Genomic DNA, 19996 nt, shown 5'->3' with positions numbered 1-19996 from the left:
TTCCGGTATCTATTGTTTCGGATAGGGATACGCGTTTCACCTCCAGGTTTTGGAAAAGGTTTCACGAGGATTTGGGCACCAAACTCCTCATCAGTACTGCTTATCACCCGCAGACGGATGGTCAGTCCGAGAGGACCATTCAGACTCTCGAGGATATGTTGTGGGCTTGTGTTATCGACTTTGGTTGTAGTTGGGACCGTCACTTACCGTTGGTGGAGTTTTCGTATAATAACAGTTACCACGCCACGATTGGGATGCCACCGTTTGAGATGTTGTATGGTAGGAGGTGTAGGACTCCAGTTTGTTGGGGTTCCATTGATCAAAAGCAGTTGGGTAGTTTAGAGGTGGTCGAGGCTACGACTGAGAAGCTCGACAAGATTAAAGCATTTATGAAAGTCGCGCAGGATCGTCAGAAGTCTTATGAGGATAAAAGGCAAAGACCTATTGTGTGTGAGGCCAGGGATCGGGTTATGTTGAAAGTTTCTCCATGGAAAGGCATTATTCGTTTTCGTAAGAGGGGGAAGCTCAGTCCGAGGTTTATTGGCCCGTTCCGTATTTTGGCCCGAGTTGGTGAGGTAGCTTATAAGCTGGAATTACACGAGGAAGTCGCGGGGATTCATCCTACTTTTCACGTGTCCCATCTAAGGAAATGCTTAGCGGATGAAGAGGCCCATGTGCCTCTTGATGATATTGAGCTCGATGGTAAGCTGAACTACATCGAGCAATCGATTGCTATCCTTGACCGTCAAGAGAGGCGACTGAGGAATAAGGTGGTTAGGCAAGTGAAGGTGCAGTGGAGACACCGTAGGGGTTCCGAGGCTACTTGGGAGACCGAAGACGAGATGATGAAGCATTATCCGCAGTTGTTCCTGTTGCATCGGGATTCGGGGACGAATCCCATTGTAAGGGGGTTGACTTGTAACGACCATTAATTCCTGTTTCAAGAATTAAAGCTTGTAGAGTATGTATAACTCTTGGGACATAACCGACGTTTCTCAGGAGCCTTTACGTCATCCTCGCTACGTTAAAACACTTAGAAGTTATCGATACCCCTGCTGCCTCTCCTGAAGAAGAATTTTTCAATCCGTTTCACTCTCAGCAAGAAACAACCATTGACGAGCTCTCTTCTAACTTGGAAGACAATTTGCATGTCGGTTCGGTTCCGACCACGAGAATTCATAAAGATCACCCTTTGGAGAATGTGATTGGTGATGTGTCCTCCGGTGTGCAAACAAGACGTAGCTTGAATGAGCACACCTGTGTTTACACAAGCATTAAGGAGACAGGCATAATCAACGAATGCTTGTACACCTGCTTTATCAGCCAGATTGAACCAAAGAATTATCAAATGGCTCTAAAGGACAGCTCGTGGGTCGAAGCTATGCAAGAAGAGCTGGCTCAATTCAAGAAAATGGAAGTTTGGACTTTGGTTGAAAAACCAAAGAATGTGCATGCGATAGGCACAAAATGGGTTTTTAAGTGCAAGAGAGATGAGAAAGGGATTATTATAAGAAACAAGGCGAGGCTAGTCGTTAAAGGTTTTAATCAACAAGAGGGGATTGATTATAATGAAGTGTTCGCTCCTGTGGCAAGACTGGAAGCCATTAGATTGTTTTTGGCATTTGCTGCTTATAAGAAGATGAAGGTATTTCAGTTAGACGTGAAAAGTGTGTTCCTAAATGGGAAAGTTGATGAGGTTGTGTACGTTGAGCAACCTCCGGGTTTTCCTGACCCAGACTTTCCAGACCACGTGTACAAGTTAAGCAAGGCGTTGTATGGACTACATCAGGCACCTCGTGCCTGGTACTCAACTTTATCAGATTACTTGCTTGAAAATGGATTTGAAAGAGGGAAGATAGATAGCACGTTGTTCTTCAAGAGAGAAGGAAGCGACTTCCTGCTGGTGCAAGTCTACGTGGATGACATTATCTTTGCTGCATCAAAGTCTCCATGTGTCAGGAGTTTGAGACCATCATGAAGAAAAGGTTTGAAATGAGTGCTATGGGTGAACTAACTTTCTTTTTAGGATTGCAGGTTGATCAGAAGAAGGATGGGATGTTCATTCATCAGACCAAGTATGTCCATGATGTGCTCAAACACTTCAAGATGGAGGACAGCACTCCATTCGATACTCCAATCTGCGTCAACCATAAATTGGGTGCTGAGACAGACAATGACGCAGATGTGGACCCAACTCAGTATCGGGCTATTATAGGTTCTTTAATGTACTTAAGTGCTTCTAGGCCTGATATTATGTTTGCAGTTTGTCTTTGTGCTCGTTTTCAGGCAAACCCAAAGGAATCTCACATGAAGGGTGTGAAGAGGATCTTGCGATGTCTCAAAGGCAAACCTAAGCTGGGGTTGTGGTACGCGAAGGGAGGAGACTTGGAGTTGGTAGCTTACACAGATTCTGATTATGGAGGGTGCAATCAGAGTCGGAAGTCAACTACTGGAGGATGTCAGTTTCTAGGAGGCAGATTAGTGTCCTGGCAATGCAAGAAGCAGACATCAGTCGCCATTTCAACATGTGAGGCAGAATACAAGGCAGCATCCAACTGCTGCTCCCAGGTTCTGTGGATTCAACAACAGTTACGCGACTATGGTCTGAATTTCTCACTTACTCCAATTTGTATTGATAACACTGCTGCGATCTCAGTAAGTAATAATCCCGTAAAGCACAGTAAAACTAAACATATTGACATACGTCATCATTTTATACGGGATTGTGCTGAGAAGAAACTGATTGTGCTTGATAAGGTGGATACACTTGATAATTTCGCTGATTTATATACTAAAGCGTTTGACAAATCAAGATTTCAAAACCTTGTTGAGTTGAATGGGATGATCAATCCCGAGTAACCATGCTTTTTGTGCACATATAATAAAAAAAAATGTCACTATCGCTTAAAATTATGTCGGTTACCTCAGTTTGAAGGACATATCCTCGGATATGTTTGGTCCTCATTTTCTACTTGTAGAGTTTGAGGATTGCCATTAACCAGATGACTGAATGTGACCGGGGCGGTTTATGATGTGCTTTTATTCTTTCGCTGAAATTAGTCGTTCATACTTAGTTAGAAGGACACATACTTGTATGTGGTCGGTCCAGCGGATCCATTGGATCCTCAGGATAACCGTTTACCTGAAGACTTTGAACTGATCGGGGCGATTGAAGTCAAAAATTTTTTTAGGGAAATGAAATTATTTTTCAAGTCTACTACTTCGTAAGAAGTACGTTTGCTATGTTTAACAGAAAATTGATCCAACCTTGGAAAATGATAGATATACTGATTCTGTGTGCTTAACTAGTGAAGTTATTAGGCTTAAAAGGCTTTAGAACAGTCATTGTATGTCGTGGTAGCTTTTTATGGTGCGTAAAAGTAGAAGTGATACTAACTAAATCTACTCGATTTTATGTGGAAACTTCTTAAGAGTTCTGCATGTCTTCATATATATCTTTCCGAATGATAGGCAGAAAAGCGATTACCCAGTCATACACGAGCCCGTGAGTGTTCTGATTCCCGTGAAGATAGCGTGTCAAGACACTGCAGTGATCCAGATTCGGGACTTGCAGTTATTTTCTACTTGAAGTTGTGTACATACATGTTAGATTAAAAAAAATATATATATATTCTAGAGTTCATAATGATAATGATTATCAATCAAGACCCAAGAAGATGAACGGGAAGCAGATTCTAAGATCGAAGAGTTATTACTACTTAATCAGACACTACGGGTCAAGGTCAATTCGGGGTGACTTGGGGAAAACCAAATACGCCTTGAGAATAGATAGGAGGCATCATAATCTCTGAGTTGTTGCCCACTTAAGTTTTGAGCTTAATTGAACCTAACTCGTATCACAGAAACGATGAAAACCATTTTAAGTAAATTACCTGCTTACAACCTGTTTCTTTATGTCATAATACAGCTAAACACGGATCTGTGTGACAGTCACGAAATTAGTATGATTCCTGTTCGGATCTTTTCTAAAACATGGTAGTCCCTGTCGAGACTGAAATTTGATCCCGTGTACTTTAAGTTTTCAAATTTTTGTTATTTTTGTAGTTGTATGATTTTATACCTGGTTACTTGGTCTTGATCGTATCATTTAACGCTTTAAAGGATGTTTTAAAACTTAATTGCAAATTGTTCAAATTATGGGGTTTGTTTTGAAAAATTTTAATATCAGCGAAGTTCTGCATAACTTCGCCTGATAGGCGAAGTTATCCACAACTTCGCCGATACATCTGTGACCCTATATAAAGGACTTTAAAGGTCAAACGATTTCATTATTTCAAAATACCAGCGAACTTATCCTCCGATATTTCGGCGAACTTATCGATCGTATTTCATCGACCAACTGTGTTATTTTGTCTTCGATTCTAATCCGATTCAAGGTGTGTAGGGTTCCATATTCGTATAATCATTGTCGTTAATATTAATCACAAGTCGATTCGACCCGTTTCGTGACCTCGATTATTTGAAACCTAAACACCCAATTTTCAAACTTGATATTACGTGATAGTAATTTGCATGAACGTCTAAAACTTCATAAAATCATGTATTTCGGAGTCCTCGATCTTCGAAATCATCATCTACACGTCGTTCAATATCCCTAACTGTTGCCGATTCAGATTCGGCGAAGTTACAGTTTAGGCGAAGTTATCCGTAACTTCGCCTGAGGTTTAACTTCGCCTGATTATTGATTTTGAAACAGTTTATGAGGCGATGTTGTGATTAGGCGAAGTTATCCGTAACTTCGCTTGGACCATTTTACTTAACTATTTTCAGACGAAGTTCAAGTTGAAACGAAGTTGTTTCCCAACTTCGCCTCACCTTTAACTTCGCCTATACAGTATTGATCACAACTTCGCTCATGGTAACAGCGAACTTGTGATTCACTTTGACGTTTATCTAACTTAACCTGTTTGTTGCAGATATGGCTGCTGTTGCTGGAGCAGGTGGTGCAGGCGGTGATGACGGAGGTGATCAACAAAGACAGTTCTTCCCGGGTCACAACATGTATATCACCTTAGACCCAGAAGCGAGCGGAGTTGATGATTTCCGCGAAATCATCACATTCCTTTTACGCTCGAGGATATTCCACGCCATTACAACAACTCTGCCGATATCCTTACCCAACATTGAGGATTTCTGGCAGACCGTGGAATACGACTGTAGAGTCGAACCCCCGGTGATGCGCGCAACAGTCAACGGTCAGATGGTTCAGTTCTCTTCTGAACATATCCGGGCGGCTCTGCGGTTTGGAAACGAGACAAGGGATGACCCGACAGAGTTTGTAGCTCCTTTCCGCGATGGAGCATTTTTGAGGATGGGTTATTCAGGTCCCTTGGGGGATTCGCAGAGAAGGAAGGGATTCCTACTTGACCAGTGGCGCTTTCTCATGCATGTTATGATAGTATGCATGTCAGGGAGAAAGGCGGGCACTGATGGCATGGGCGCGACCATGCAGTCAGCGATGACTGCTCTGACATACAACAAGCGATTCAGCTTTAGTGAGATGGTCTTTTACGAGATTGATCGTCAACGAAGAGCGATGGCGCGTGAGCGGTTCATCATGTATCCAAGATTCCTTCAAATGATCTTGGATCATGTTGCTCCAACACTTCCTCAGCGCCGTCCGATCCGATATGTTGAGAGTGTGAACAAACGGATGTTCGCCCAATGCAGATCCTCCAGTGCGAGGAGCAAACCTGAGCTTCGTCCTCGCCATACTCCACTCTTTGGGTACTTAATCAACCTGGAGTATGTGCCTGCTCGAGGGGATGAGTTTAGGGACCCGGCACCACAACAGGCAGGAGCACCTCAAGCTATACCTGCTGCTCCTGTTGTGTCACCGGAGGAGGAAGTGGACCTTAACGCAGAATTTGGTGGTCAAGGATTCTTTGATATGGATCGGGTGGATCCAGAGGAGAACGTTCAGGTTCCAGTTGAACGTGCCTCGACTGTGCATGTTACTAGGGCAGCTACAACGGTGGCTGGCTCAGATTCTGATGATGAAGTGGCAGAGGCGAGAAGGATTATGGTGACTCGAGAAAGACTACATGGGAAAAGAAAGAGAATAGGTGATGATGACGAGTCAGACTTTGAGGAAGAGGTACAACAGTTGATAAGAAGGTCCAGAAGGGAAAGGATAGGTGCAGGATCAGGAGCCGGTGAGAGCTCTAGGGTGGTATGTTTCACTCCACCAGCACTATCCGGTATGACAATGGTTCCCTCATCTCTACAGGTTACTAGGCCTAGCGCTACGGGTGTTCCCGTAGTTGCTACATCGTCTACATTTGGCCTCCCACCCACTACTTTCCAACTTTCGACTCCCGTGATTGTATCGTTGCCGCCTCCAACGCTTACTCCGTCGGAGGTTGTTGCACAGGTTATTGAGTCGACGGTGGTTCACACTGCAGGGTTGTCGGTCACGATACCACCTGCGGTTACGTCCACAGCTACTTCTGATGTCCCGGTTTCATCGGAAATCCTTCCTCAGTACACTCAAGACATTTCACATATGAGGTTTGATTTCGATGCAACCCTCTCAGACTCAGAAAGAATAACTGCACTAGAGCGGGTCGTGGCAGAGCAATCTAGGATAAATCTTATCCAGACCCAGACTATTCAGCGCCTAGTAGCAGAAAATCAACTACAGTCGTCCCTCCTGGTTGAACATGGAAAAATTATAGATGCTATGAAGGAGTTCTTGGCATCTCAGGGGGAGACGAGCTGTAAAGGCGACGAGCTCAGGACAAAGAAGAAGAATGACAGAGACGATGATCCCAATGCATCGAAAGGTGCAGGTGGTGATTTGCCAAGAACTACTCAAGCTCTTGGGACAACCACAGCTCAGGGGGAGTCTGCAGGTGCAGATGGCGGTTCTGGTAGTGATGAGGTGGTGATGGTAGATGACGAGGAGATGGGAGATGATGTGATCGATGCCTTGAAGGAGTTGGATGATGATATGTTAGATAATGATGATGTGTGTGATGATGATGTGCTGCCATTAGAAGAAATTGAGAATATTGGTGCACAGATAGTGATAGAAGATGATGTTGAAGAAGGTGAAATTGTAGAGGAGAATGTTGAACACGAGCTTCCAACCGTTGAGAAGTCGAATGTATGTGAAGATACAGTAGTTGATGATACAGAATGGGAGGAGCAGCCTAGATGGAAGGAAGGCTATGCTCATTGGTTTATCAAAACGAAGAAGCCAGTGGTACCTAAAATGTTCAAGAAAAATTATAATATTAAAGGGTACGCTGAGTCAAAGAAAGGCATTATCTGTTGGTTATATGATGAACAGCTAAAAGTGTTCGTGGTGAAAAGATATGATGGGATCCAATACTTTAAGAGGACGTTGAGATCTCTAAATACCTTACCTGAGTGTGAGGTAAAAGATTTGGCCAGACTGGGGTTGATTAATAAAAGTGATGATAATATGGCCAGAGTTATTGGGAAGATAGTATGGAAAGAAAGTATTAAAGAGAAAAAGTTTGAGTTGTTAAAACCACAGAAAGGGAAATTAGTTGAAGATACTGAAAGAGGAATGAGAGCAGATGGCAAACCTTGGATGGTGATGAAATATAAGCCGATTCGTTGTTTGAAAGAGGTTCCAATGAAGACTATGCCTCAAGATGTGCTGAAAGATCTTAAATGGTGGTTGTGGATTGCCAGACTGCTGAAGCCGTGATGGAAGACGAAGATGAACAAGAAGTGCTAAGAGTATATGATCCGATGCATCTTGTTAATTTATCTAAAGCTGATCTGCAGGTGTTAAACGAGAAGAAGATATTCTATATTCCTGCTTGGAAAGACGAAGCGAGGAAATATCAGCGAGTTGTCACGGTCTGTGTAAGAGAGGGAGTGCATGCATGAAGATTACAAGACAAGTGCTTAAAGATAAAGATATGAAGCTACTGCCAAGGGGGAGTCTGTTGGTGCATGATGTCAGTAGTTCAGTGTCTAGTGTCTGTAATCGAGTCTGTAATGTTAATTGTGTTTTGTTTATGTTTAAGCGAAGTTACTGACAAGTTCGCTTATCAGGCGAACTTGTTAGTCAAGCGAAGTTAGCAACAACTTCGCCTAAACATATCAGGCGAAGTTGTCGTGTATATATACCTGTTACGGCTTAGGTTAAATGAGATCGAAATCATTCAGTTTTCCAGTTTTCGTGTATTCGAGAGAGAGAGAGTCTGTAATCAAGTGATCTTCGTATCACGTGTTTAAGGTTGGTATACAACGTGTTTGATTATCGTGTGTTAATCGTATTGTTTTCTATACTCGTAACGTCTAACGTAGGGATTCCGCAGCTGCGTAGTACGTGATATCTCGTGTAGATCCGGCTGGGAACCACAACTTTTTTTACTTCTCAGAACTTTCAAGAATGGCTAAGCCTTCTTTTCATGTAATCGAATACTGTAGAGCCTTTTGCATGTCAAGTGCTAAATCATCTGCAGTAACAGATCATGATTTTGTGGTTTTTGCCCTTTTATTTGGATTAGGCTCAGGGCTAGACTCAGGGTATCCTCAGGAGTAGCCTCAGAAGTATAGTGCCTATAATCATAAGAGTTGGCGCCATTTTTGGGGTCGTGAATAACGGTGTCTGTAATTATAAGTGATTTAGCACGATGAAAAGAAGATGATCCAATCCCTTATGTTTTTTTTCTTGAGGTTCAATTGCAACTCCCAGTGGCAGTATTACTATGAAACAATTCTACATAAAGGCAGTGGAACTAGTTTCAATGATGCAGCATTCGGATGCCCCTAAACCCAAAATAAGAAAAACTTTTAAGTTTATGTTTATGTGTATATGTTAAAAAACATTATATATATGAGCATACCTTCTTAAATACTTCCCATTCCTCGTTCTTTAAGGTAAAAGTATTTGTTTGAGCGTTGTATATGTTGCCAGTTTTGTTTTTCAAATATACCAATCCTATGTATTTGGCTTTAAGGTTTTATAGGAATTCTTCGTTTGCTTTTTTATTCAAATCCAGGCTAAACTTTTCCTAACTTATTCCATGAGTCTTTGTGCAAACTCAACCTTTTCTACCAACCATGTGTATCTCTTCAATGCAAGTCTCTAACAAGAATTTTAGATGCTCATTTGACCGTTATTGCTTCACTCCCACTCCTATTAATCAACAAATGAGCAACAACATAAAAGACAAAATTCCAACTTAGACATAAATAATTTTCCATGTGCTCAATTAAAACATAAATATAAATAATTTTTCAAGTGCTCAATTTAAACCTAAACATATTCAAACCATGTGCTCAATTCAAACCTAAACAAAAATAATTTTCCAAGGCAAAAATCAATTAAACATTCAACAAAAACACATAAATTTTACTAAACATAACCGAATACAAAACTATAGCCTATCAATGTTATCTGTTAACGTATCGTTTGGGAGTCTCGGTCTTTGTATAACGTATTTTGTCATTAGTTTAATGTATAAGGGCTATTAATGTAAATAATTCTAGACTCATTCGTTAGAGTTATAATAACGAATGAGTCTGCTTGTTTTTTTGTTTCATTCATTAAGGTTTGTTTAACAAATGAATAACGTATGACTGAAAACGTATGAAGGCCATTCGTTATGGTTTGTATAACGCATGGCATGGAGAATGGAACATTCATCTGTTAGGCGTGTCTAACGAATGATTCGTCTCCTATAAATACCCACGTACTTATTTTGTAAGTTAAGGAAGTTCATTCATAAAGTATCTTACATTGTTACTCTACCCAAATTCACTCTAGATCTTGTTCATTCGTTCATTAAGGTAATCAATACAATCAGTTAACGTAATCACTAACGTAATCATGATCTACGTGTTCATATCTGAAGACTAGATCCTAGATCAGGCTCTCTCAAGTGGTATCAATACTTAGTGTCTAATTGAGCACGTTTACAGATTGATTTCATTTCAATTTGTTCATGTTTTTATTGTTAGTTGTAACTAATTGATCAAATTTGATATTCGGACGGTTTATAACATATAATTGATCAATTAATACACTGATACTTGATAACTGAAACTAAAACTGACTTAGAATTGTTCGTAATGATGAACTGATTATCTGATATCAGTTAATTGTATTAATCTGGCTTAAATCGCTAAACTAAATTTTGGTAGGACCTATTCGAGGTTTAAAAGTATTTTGTGGATAATGGAGTTGGATTTCAGACGAATTTGAGGTTCGGATTGGTATGGTTTGGTTCATATTTGAATTACGAGTGGTTTGAGTGTGAAATTGTGATTTGGTTGAGTATTGGACGAGTTTGAATTGATTTGGTTAATTTGTTTGAAGTTTGAAACTGGAAAAAGATGAATACATTCGTTATTTTCATGAAGTCATTCGTTATTCTTTGAATAAATTCTTTAACCAGTTAATAAGTTGCTATAACCGTTTTTAACAACTCATTCGTCAACTGTTCATTTATTCGTTACACTTCTCATTCGTTCCCAAAATTCACATTCATTAAAACCTATTCGTTAAGCTCATTCGTTGACTGTTCACTCCGTTTGCTCCATCCACATTTGTTATCTGTTCATTCATTTGAACAGTAACATTCGTCAATTGTTCTTCATTCGTCTTCGAACATTCATTAAAGTAATCACTTTCAGTCACATTCGTTAGGCTTTCTCATTCATTAAAATTTCTCATTTTCATTCGCTGCTTGGAACTTTCAAAGATTCTTAAATTTAAACCCTAAACATTCAAATTTTGACATGAAGGCAAACTTTTACGCTCTTGCTTCTTAGAATGCTTTAATGCAACAGATGTTGACAACTGATGTTGAGATTGGATCTCACACGAAATGTCCTACACTTAATAACTTGTATGTTTTTCCTAAGTGGGACTTGACGTTCTGAGCTCATCTGGGTGCCGTTCATCCAGAGTGTGTGCAGAGTCCAGAGGTTGCATATGTACCAATAATAATCAACTCTATTACTCTTGGAAATCTGAGAAATTATTCTCCCAGATGTTTGCTTAGGAGAAGAAATCTTATGAGATTGAAACCAAAGCTTATTCCACATTGCCCATATATCTTGCACCAATTCAGTCACATCAAGATATGTGCTCCTTTGTAACAAGCTTTGAGGACATGAAGCATGGGAAATACAAAGGTGTAACGCCCGTAAATTTCGTTAATCGGCTCGATCATTTATAAATGTTCGTTTAAAAGTCGGGGTTTCATCTTTCTAATGTTGAGCCTTGTAATACGTTTCAAAAGTCCATTTATCCATCCTTTTGCTCGAAACATCGCCTCTTATAACTTAAAGCGTTAGATTAGAATGTAGCACCCGACATTTTCATTTAAACGACATGCACGTTGTAGAGTTTGTATGTTTATCGGGTTTGATCCGGCATTCTTCGGGGACCTCCTTGTCATCCTCCTCACTACCGAAATTATTAAACCTTTCATCCAAGTTATCACATTTTTCAAGTTAAAGGGGCCTAAGTGTAACATTATTATAATAAACCCTAACCAACTTCCTTCTCCCTCCTCACTACCGATCGGCAGCAGCTCCAAGCCGCCCACCTCGATTTTCGTGCAGCTCCGGCCATGTCCAGCCATCCCAAGTCTAATCCAAGGTCGGTTTTATGATTCCCCATGTCTTTTACACCTTAATTGATCTTATTAACGCGTTTATTGGTCGTTAAGGTTGAGTTTTGATTATAACAATTTCTGACAGATTCGTACTCGTTTATTGAAGGGCCTGTAACTTGATCATAATCCATTGTTTTTGATTGATTCTCCTTTCCATGATATTCTACTTTGAGTCTAGTTTCCAGAAAGGTATAATACGTAATTTTTGGACGAGATTTTAATACTTTTTATTATTTTGTAAGATCGAGTGTCAATACTGATGCGGGATGACGGATTCTGGTCTGTCTTCCCGACATCATAACCCTTTTTCGACAAGTCTAAATTGGTTGGTTCCACTTCTGGAAGTTAATATTTTGAGTTAGGAACCAAACCCAATTGGAATCGTTTAATTTGGCTGGGTAATGAATTCTTTAAAAATAAAACCATTTTGTTGCGCGCTGAAATAGCTACACATACCTTTCTATGTTGGAGGAATTTTTATGATTTTTGTGTCCACTAGAAAAATATAATAAAAATATTTTTATAAACTTAAGATATTTATTCAACACTGGTAAAAATTTAATAACTTAATTCTATGGTTTTCCTATGTAATAAAATACATCTTTGCATGCTAAAATCTATATGTTATATTCGTTATTGATCGATAAGTTCGTTTTAGGCTTAACCGGTGGCTGCCCTTTCTCACATCTTTCGGGGCTGTTATAATGAAGTTCGTGCTCCGTCATCTTCTCAGGTATGTCTAGTGTAATATACTTTTGTATCATGAGTTTTGGCATTCGTTAGATTGCTCAACTGTTGGTGAAGTGAAAACTAGGTTTCGGTTGTCTAATTTGTCAATTGTTGCGTCTAGCGCGTTGTTTGAGGGAATTAACAACCAATTCGGATGTTGTAGCCTCAGTATGATTTGTTGGCTGTGAAAAACTATATTTTTATGTTATTGGGCTGAATTGGTTGTCGGTTACTCAAACAGGTGGCTACGGCGCAACTTCGCGTTTATTGGTAATTTGTGCATCGTGCTTGCGAATTACCGACCCATCCAACTCGTGTAGCGTCGTGTGGACTTGTTGGCTGTGATTTTACTAAATTTGGTCCACACGGGGCTGAGTCAGTATCTAAGTGCATAAACAACCCGTTAACGCGCATATTCGATAAAATCAACAACTTTCGGGGGTAAATTGGGAACCCTTTTTCCCCGGGATTAACTAAGGGTGGTTTTGGTAAATACATGGTCTCGGGGGTTGAGGTAATTGAATTTGGTAATGTCAAGGCTTTAGGTCAATCAAATCATGTTAGAACGTCTTGTAGGGTAAACGAGTCGGTACGTTTAGTTAGTAATCTTTGTGTGCAATCCGATGGGCTTTTAAACTGTGGATTGGCTTTGAAGTTCTCAAACTCTTTGGTGTTTGTGTGGCTCGTTTCAGGTGAGTTCATGATGCCCTCATTACTCTTTTCAAGTTTTGGGCTAGCATGCACACCGTAATACAATTTTACACGATTTTACTCGTTACAACTATTTGGATGGTATTACATAGCCTTATTCATATTTGTGCATTTATGAAACTATTTGTGAACTATATTTTATGCCTTAGGATATTGTAGACTCGTTTATGGTGTTATAGTATGTATATATATATATATATAAATTATTGTATGGCCTATATTTGGCGAATGTTGTAGTCGTCTCAACTACTGAATGTTGCGTATGCCTACTTTGTGTTTGCATACGCTGAATGTTACGTGTTTGGGTTGTACGTTTTCTCGACCCTGAATGTTATTATTGAATGGTGATCTTGGACGGGCCAAACTATACGACTCAGGTTCTTAAATCCTGTGGTGGGCCCTGAAAAGTTCGTGAGGGGGGAGGCTCGTGTGGCATGATCATCATCGGAATGTTACGTGTTTGGGTTGTACGTGTGCTCGGCCCTAAATGTTATTGTTGAATGTTATATATATATTTATATATAGGAATAAACGTATAGAGATGTTCATACGTAAGAATGATTATTTATTCAATGTGATGACCTAACTGATGTATTTCCGTTTACAGTTTTAAAACTGTTGGAATGATTATTAAGTCTTTTGTTATAAATATATGGATGTACATAGATGTCTAAGTACGAATACTTAGTGTTGATGATGGCCTAACTGTTCGTATCCCGTATTACATTTTAGACTCTTGGAATGTTTTATAATTCCGTTTTTATATTAAAACCCTTGGAATATTTTATAATCCCGTTTTTATATTTAAACCCTTGGAATGTTTTATAATCCCGTATCCCGTTTTTATATTTAAACCCTTGGAATGATTTATTTAAATGTCTATTATTAAAACTTGAACTCACTCAGCTCAAGCTGACTTTGTGTGTATGTTAGATTGACTTTCAGGTTGAGGATTGGAGATCACCGCTTGGACGTGCTAGAGACTACTCGGATGGTTGAATGCACATCTAGTCGAAGAATTAATAACGCAAACTGTTTCTTTTAATTTATTACTATAAGTATTTAAATTTTGGTTTTTGGGCACTTTTCCTGGTTTTTGGGAATTTTGATGTTTATTATTCCGCTTTTTAATTACTCTGAACTTATTTTAATAAGATAAAATGGTTTGATTTTAAATTTTTGAGAATTTTTGGATATGATTACAAACTGTAGGATTCCCGAGGTTCGGGGTCTTACAAAAGGAAAGCAAGAATTCAATGTTAAAGTATCAGTTCAAGAACTTTAACCTTATTGCTAGAGAAACCGTTGAAGATCTAATCACAAGGTTCTGTCACTTAAATGCTGAAATAAACAAATTCTCAATACTTCCAGTTAATAGTTATCTTATTGGCACTTTGAAGAATTCGCTAGTTTCTTCCTATTCAGCCTACTTGATGATTCTTACTGAAAACAGTTATTTCAAAAATGAAGAACTAACTGCTATGCATTTCGTGCAGAAGTTGCAAGGGAGGGAGTTTGGGCTTAAAAGTCAAAACTCTTCTAAAGGTAACAAGGATCCTACGTTGTATGGTGGATCGAGCCCAATAAATAAGACTACCTTCAGTTCCTGTCACTACTTTCTACTCTCAAGCAACTTCTGAGATTCCACAAGAAGCTACTTCAGAGCCTAACGTATTTTATGGTGCTCTTGGGTATCCTGGTGCTGCTGGTCAAAGTCCTAATGTATCACCACCACCAACTATGAACATTAAAGAAGCCAAGAAACATTTTGCTTTCGTGGCTGCTTTTATGACATCGTACAAGAAATTGATAGGAGGCCAAGCAGCCAAATGTGACATGACTGACGAAGATTATGATCAAGTCGACTCCGATGATCTTGAACTCATGGATCTCAAATGGAACATGGCAATGATAGTCCGTAGGATCAAGAAATTTATTAAACGGACTGGCAAAGACATGCATGCCATGAGCAAGAGGATCGGCTTTGATAAAGTATAGGTCAAGTGCTACAATTGCCAAGAATTTGGCCATTTCACAAAGGAGTGTGACAAGTCTAGAAAGAAGTATTCTGGACAACAAACTCAAGATAGAAACTTTGTAAAAGGATGAAATGTCTAGTTCTCAATTCTTGCGTTGTTAGGTCAAGATAGCATGTGATTTAGAATGATTTGTAATGTTTAACACAAGAAACAACTTTTGGAGCGCATAAGTTAAGTGACACATAACTTATGCCCCGCATAAGTCCCAAGCAACCTATAAATAAGGTGCTTGGCCTTTGTGTTCAGTTGTCCTTCTGACCTTCTGATTGACTTGGTCCATGTTGTATCTAATCTTGATATTGTCATACCATTTGTACCTATCACTTCTATCAATGAATAAATAAGGTGATTAAAGAGAAGTTTTTGTGTTTTTCACTTTGTTATGTTTCCGCTTATAGCATCATAGGGTAGATCTCGTCGTGGATGCTCGTACACGTCACTCTAAAGACCCTCCAAACTTTTAATTGGAATCAGAGCCTTTTGGCTCATGATCTACCTAGAACTCAAAACTTCACATATTGTCATTTTCTTGGTGTTGAAAAACATACTTAAAAATCAGATCATTTCATCATCATTTTCCCAAAATATTTTGTCAAAAAGCTTCATTGCAACTTATGCGCCGCATAACCTTCTTTTGACAACATATACAGCGGATAACTCAAATTTTAAACATTCATGCCGTATAAGTCCTCTCCATCACTTACATGTTGAAATGTCAACGTATAAGTATTAAACCTATTTGTAAGATCATTTGGTTGATACAAATTTATACGTTGCATACTAGACTTATACGTTTATATATGAACATACACGTTATTGTCCCTTATATGCTATAGATACTTATACGATGAGTATTCAAGATCTTAAACTTGGAGAGAAGACATGGGATTAATATGCATGCTGGTGTTCCCATGTGATTGGTTTGTTGGAATTGATGGATCTAATACAAAGAACATAAAAGTATAATAAAGGGGTATTTGGTGATACATCATTAAAGTGTGGATATGGGAAATGGAATGAGATAGTAGTGGATTCAAGATTGTTTTGGACTCAAGAAGGATACAAGACTTTATTTTAAATCCAATAGACTTAAAAGTTAAATCATTTAAATAGATAGCCTTAAAAGTAAAATCATTTGAAGATCGGGAAAGCATAACGTCAAATGAGTCTTTTATCTTGATGATTGAGTTGTTCGACGACGTAAATCTAAGCAATGTCCAAGGGGGAGTTTGTTGACGCATGGAAATGTCTAATTGCTTAGATTCTACAAGACAAAGAATTATCCAAGGGGGAGACTGTAAGAGCATGAAATGTCTAGTTCTTAGGTCTTGTGTTGTTAGGTCAAGATAGTATGTGATTTAGAATGACTTGTAATGTTTAACACAAGAAACAACTTATAGAGCGCATAAGTTATGCGGCGCGTAACTTATGCACCGCATAAGTCCCAAGCAGCCTATATAAATAGGTGCTTGGCCTTTGTGTTCAGTTGTCCTTCTGACCTTCTGGTTGAGTTAGTCCATGTTGTACCTGATCTTGATATTGTCATATCATTTGTACCTATCACTGCTATCAATGAATAAATAAGGAGATTAAATAGAAGTTTTTGGGTTTTTTCGCTTTGTTATGATTTCCGCTCACAACATTGTAGGGTAGATCTCGTCGTGGATGCTCGTACACGTCACTCTGAACACTCTCATTGACTTTTAAACTTCAACAACAACAAGAAATGTTATAACACTGAGTCGTCCAAGGAGAAACCTAAATCTGGGGCTGATAATACAAAATCTAGTGGGTCGCAGGCATTAATAGCACAAAAGGGCATAGATTGGTTACAGAAGCTGCCCGGTAATGTATATTCTGATGGAAATCAAGCGAACTTGGCTGTGTCTGACTGAGTTGAAAAGGTTGAAGAGGAAAAGGTTGATAAAGTATTGGAAGAAAGTGAGGAATCTAAAACAAAGTCGGATACTTCAATCGATGATATGCAAGACAGCTTTGCTTGCATGGCTAAAATAGAAGAGGTTCATTCTTCTAAACATGTTTTGATTCAAACAGAAAATTTTTCATCAGTGGTTGATGAATAAAATGCACTCGTTATGGTAATTATTCGTCTAAATTTGAATGACATAAACACCACAACGATCAATTCCTTCATGACCTCACTATCATTCGTGATAACTATCGACATATGATTGATCTTAATCATGAGTCAAAAGATAAGATCGAGGCATTGTCACTTAGCAATCATGACTTGAAAGCTGAGTTTTCATGTAAATTAACAATCATCGATGGCCACTTTCAAGAAATTCTTAAATTGAGAACTAAAATCACAAAACTTAAAATTGAGGAAATGGAGTTAAAAAATAAACTTGGCAAATTTCAAAACTCGTCTTTTCTATTGAATGAGATTATTGAGGTTAATAATACTCATCAGAAAAATGGGAAGGCCGGTTTAGGTTTTCTAGATATTCCTCCTCCGTTTCACAATGATGATACTTCCGTTCCAAACTTTGGAAATTTACAGAAAAATGATGTTGATAGTCCTTTTTATTGATCCTCAATTGACTGTAAAGTATTAAAGAGGGGAAATCTACTCCAAAACCTCACATTCAAAGTAATGTAGTGTTTGTTGAAACTGATTATGATGTGTTGGTTGAGAATGTTACTGAACCAGATGTAGTTTACAAAAATTAAAACATTCCACGAGAGAACCATATAATATGTGAACCACATGACTACAAAGAAAGAAAGTCCGGTTCTAACTCATCAACTAAGACAAACACTGCTAATGTAAAGAATGTTTCATCTGTTTAATCTGAAAAGAACCAATTTCAGATGAGGATTTAATGAAATTCATTAATCCGATGAAAACTAATAAAGTAAAACCGGAAGGGTTTTTAAGATCAAGGGAATCAATGAGGTGCTTGATGATCGAACTGTTCCCTTAAGCTTAATTAAACCTGAGATGGTTGAAAACGTATTTATTTATGGAACATCGAGCTTAACCAAACTTCTGAAAGAATATGAAAAGTCAAAATCAATTGATAACTCTCAAGAAAAGATTAAAACAATTTGTTAATCTTCTTGAGTGGATTCACCACAGAATTTTTCTAAGTGTCCCAATTTAGAAATTTACAAAAAAAAAAAAAAAAAAAAAAACTTGAGAATAAAATGGGTATTCAAAATGAAAAAGTTGCTTCTTTTGAACTTGTAGATTCACACATCACTGCTAATTTCCCTTTCAATGATATTTCACCACAAGGATTTGTGGATATGAGAACTAGTTTCTTATATGGTAAAAGGGGACATGTAGCTAAGAAGTGTGTTTCTAAGGTTAAAATCAATGCAAAACCCTTAATTAAGGAACAAGTTCCGATGGTTAAAAATGTTTTAAAAGAACAATCTTCATAAGTTAAACTCGCTGATTCATATATCATGTTTAACAATGTAAACCCTCGAAAGGTTGTGAGGGTTAATGTTGAAAAGAAGCTTGCATATGACAAGAAGGTTGAGCTGGTTAAACCTATTTGTTAAAGCATGAATACTGGTGTAATTCAAGATAATTATCTCAAAAGAATCAAGATCATCTTTAGCGCATACTCAAGTTCATCAATTAAACCAGAAGAACATAAAGAAGAAAACAAGATACATCAAGGTTTTTGTTGATGGATTTTCAACTGGGAAATCTAAACTTAATATTTCACCAAAGGAACCAAAGGTGCAGCCCAAGACTAAGGCATGGGCTGACTTTTTGAACTAACTGTTTACTTGTACATGCAGAGTTCATCCAAGACTATTTCCGGAGATAAAGAATCATAGATAGTGGATGCTCTCAGCACATAACCGGCAATCTTAATCTCCTTACAATCGTTAAAGACATTCAAGGAGGTTATGCTGCTTTTGCGGGTAATTAGGGTGTCTTAATAACCAAGGAAGGTGAAGTCTAGAATGATAGGGTTAACTTTGAGAAGGAAAATTATTGCGACAAGGTAGACCACAATATGTTGAGCATTTCATATATTTGTGATAAGAAATATACGACCTTGTACACAGATAAAAAGTGCGTTATTCTTAAGCCAGGATTCGTTATTCCCAAGGACATGGTCTTCATGAGATCACTTTGATCTCATGATATTTATGTGCTTGACATGGGGAAAACTGAAACTACCTCATCTTTATCAATGCGTTTTATCTCCAAAGCAACTAAGAAATACACGATCCTTTAGGACAGGAGAATGGGTCATATCCACATTAGAAAAATGAATCATTTAATGGCGAATGATTTAGTGGATGGCGTATCATTGATAAATTTCAAGATGACCAACCATGGTGTGGCGTGCAAGAAAGGCAAACAGAAGAGGAAATCGCATCCACTGAAATTGTTCAACTCATTCAACACTCCGTTGGAACGTCTTCAAATGGATATGTTTGGTCTTGTGAACCGACCAAGTATTGATGGAGATCTTTATTGTTTAGTTATCTCCGATGACTATTTGCGATTTTTGTGGGTGTTATTTATGCTCACAAAGGATCAAACACTCGTTCTCTTACAAAACCTGATCACTAAGGTCGAATCACTTTACAAACTTAAAGTGAGACGAATCCAAAGTGATAATGGCACGGAGTTTAAAACAGTCAAATAGAATTTTTCTATATTCAGAAAGTATTTCATCATGAATATAGCATTCTGTATGTGCTACGAAAGAACGGTGTTGCTGAAAGAAAGAAACGGACCACTATTGAGGTGGCTAAAACAATGTTGGCGGATTCTAAACTTCAAGTTCAAATCTGGATCGAAGCTGTGAATGCTGCATGTCATACATTGAACAGAGTTCTCACGGTTAAGAAGTTGAAGAAAACAAGTTACGAACTTCTTAATAGCCT

This window comes from Bidens hawaiensis, unplaced genomic scaffold (assembly GCF_021521415.1).
Source record: "Bidens hawaiensis isolate Kalapana, Puna unplaced genomic scaffold, B.hawaiensis_p1.1 tig00021505_1, whole genome shotgun sequence".
Classification (NCBI taxonomy): Eukaryota; Viridiplantae; Streptophyta; class Magnoliopsida; order Asterales; family Asteraceae; genus Bidens; species Bidens hawaiensis.
Note: the sequence above shows the minus strand (reverse complement) of the source record.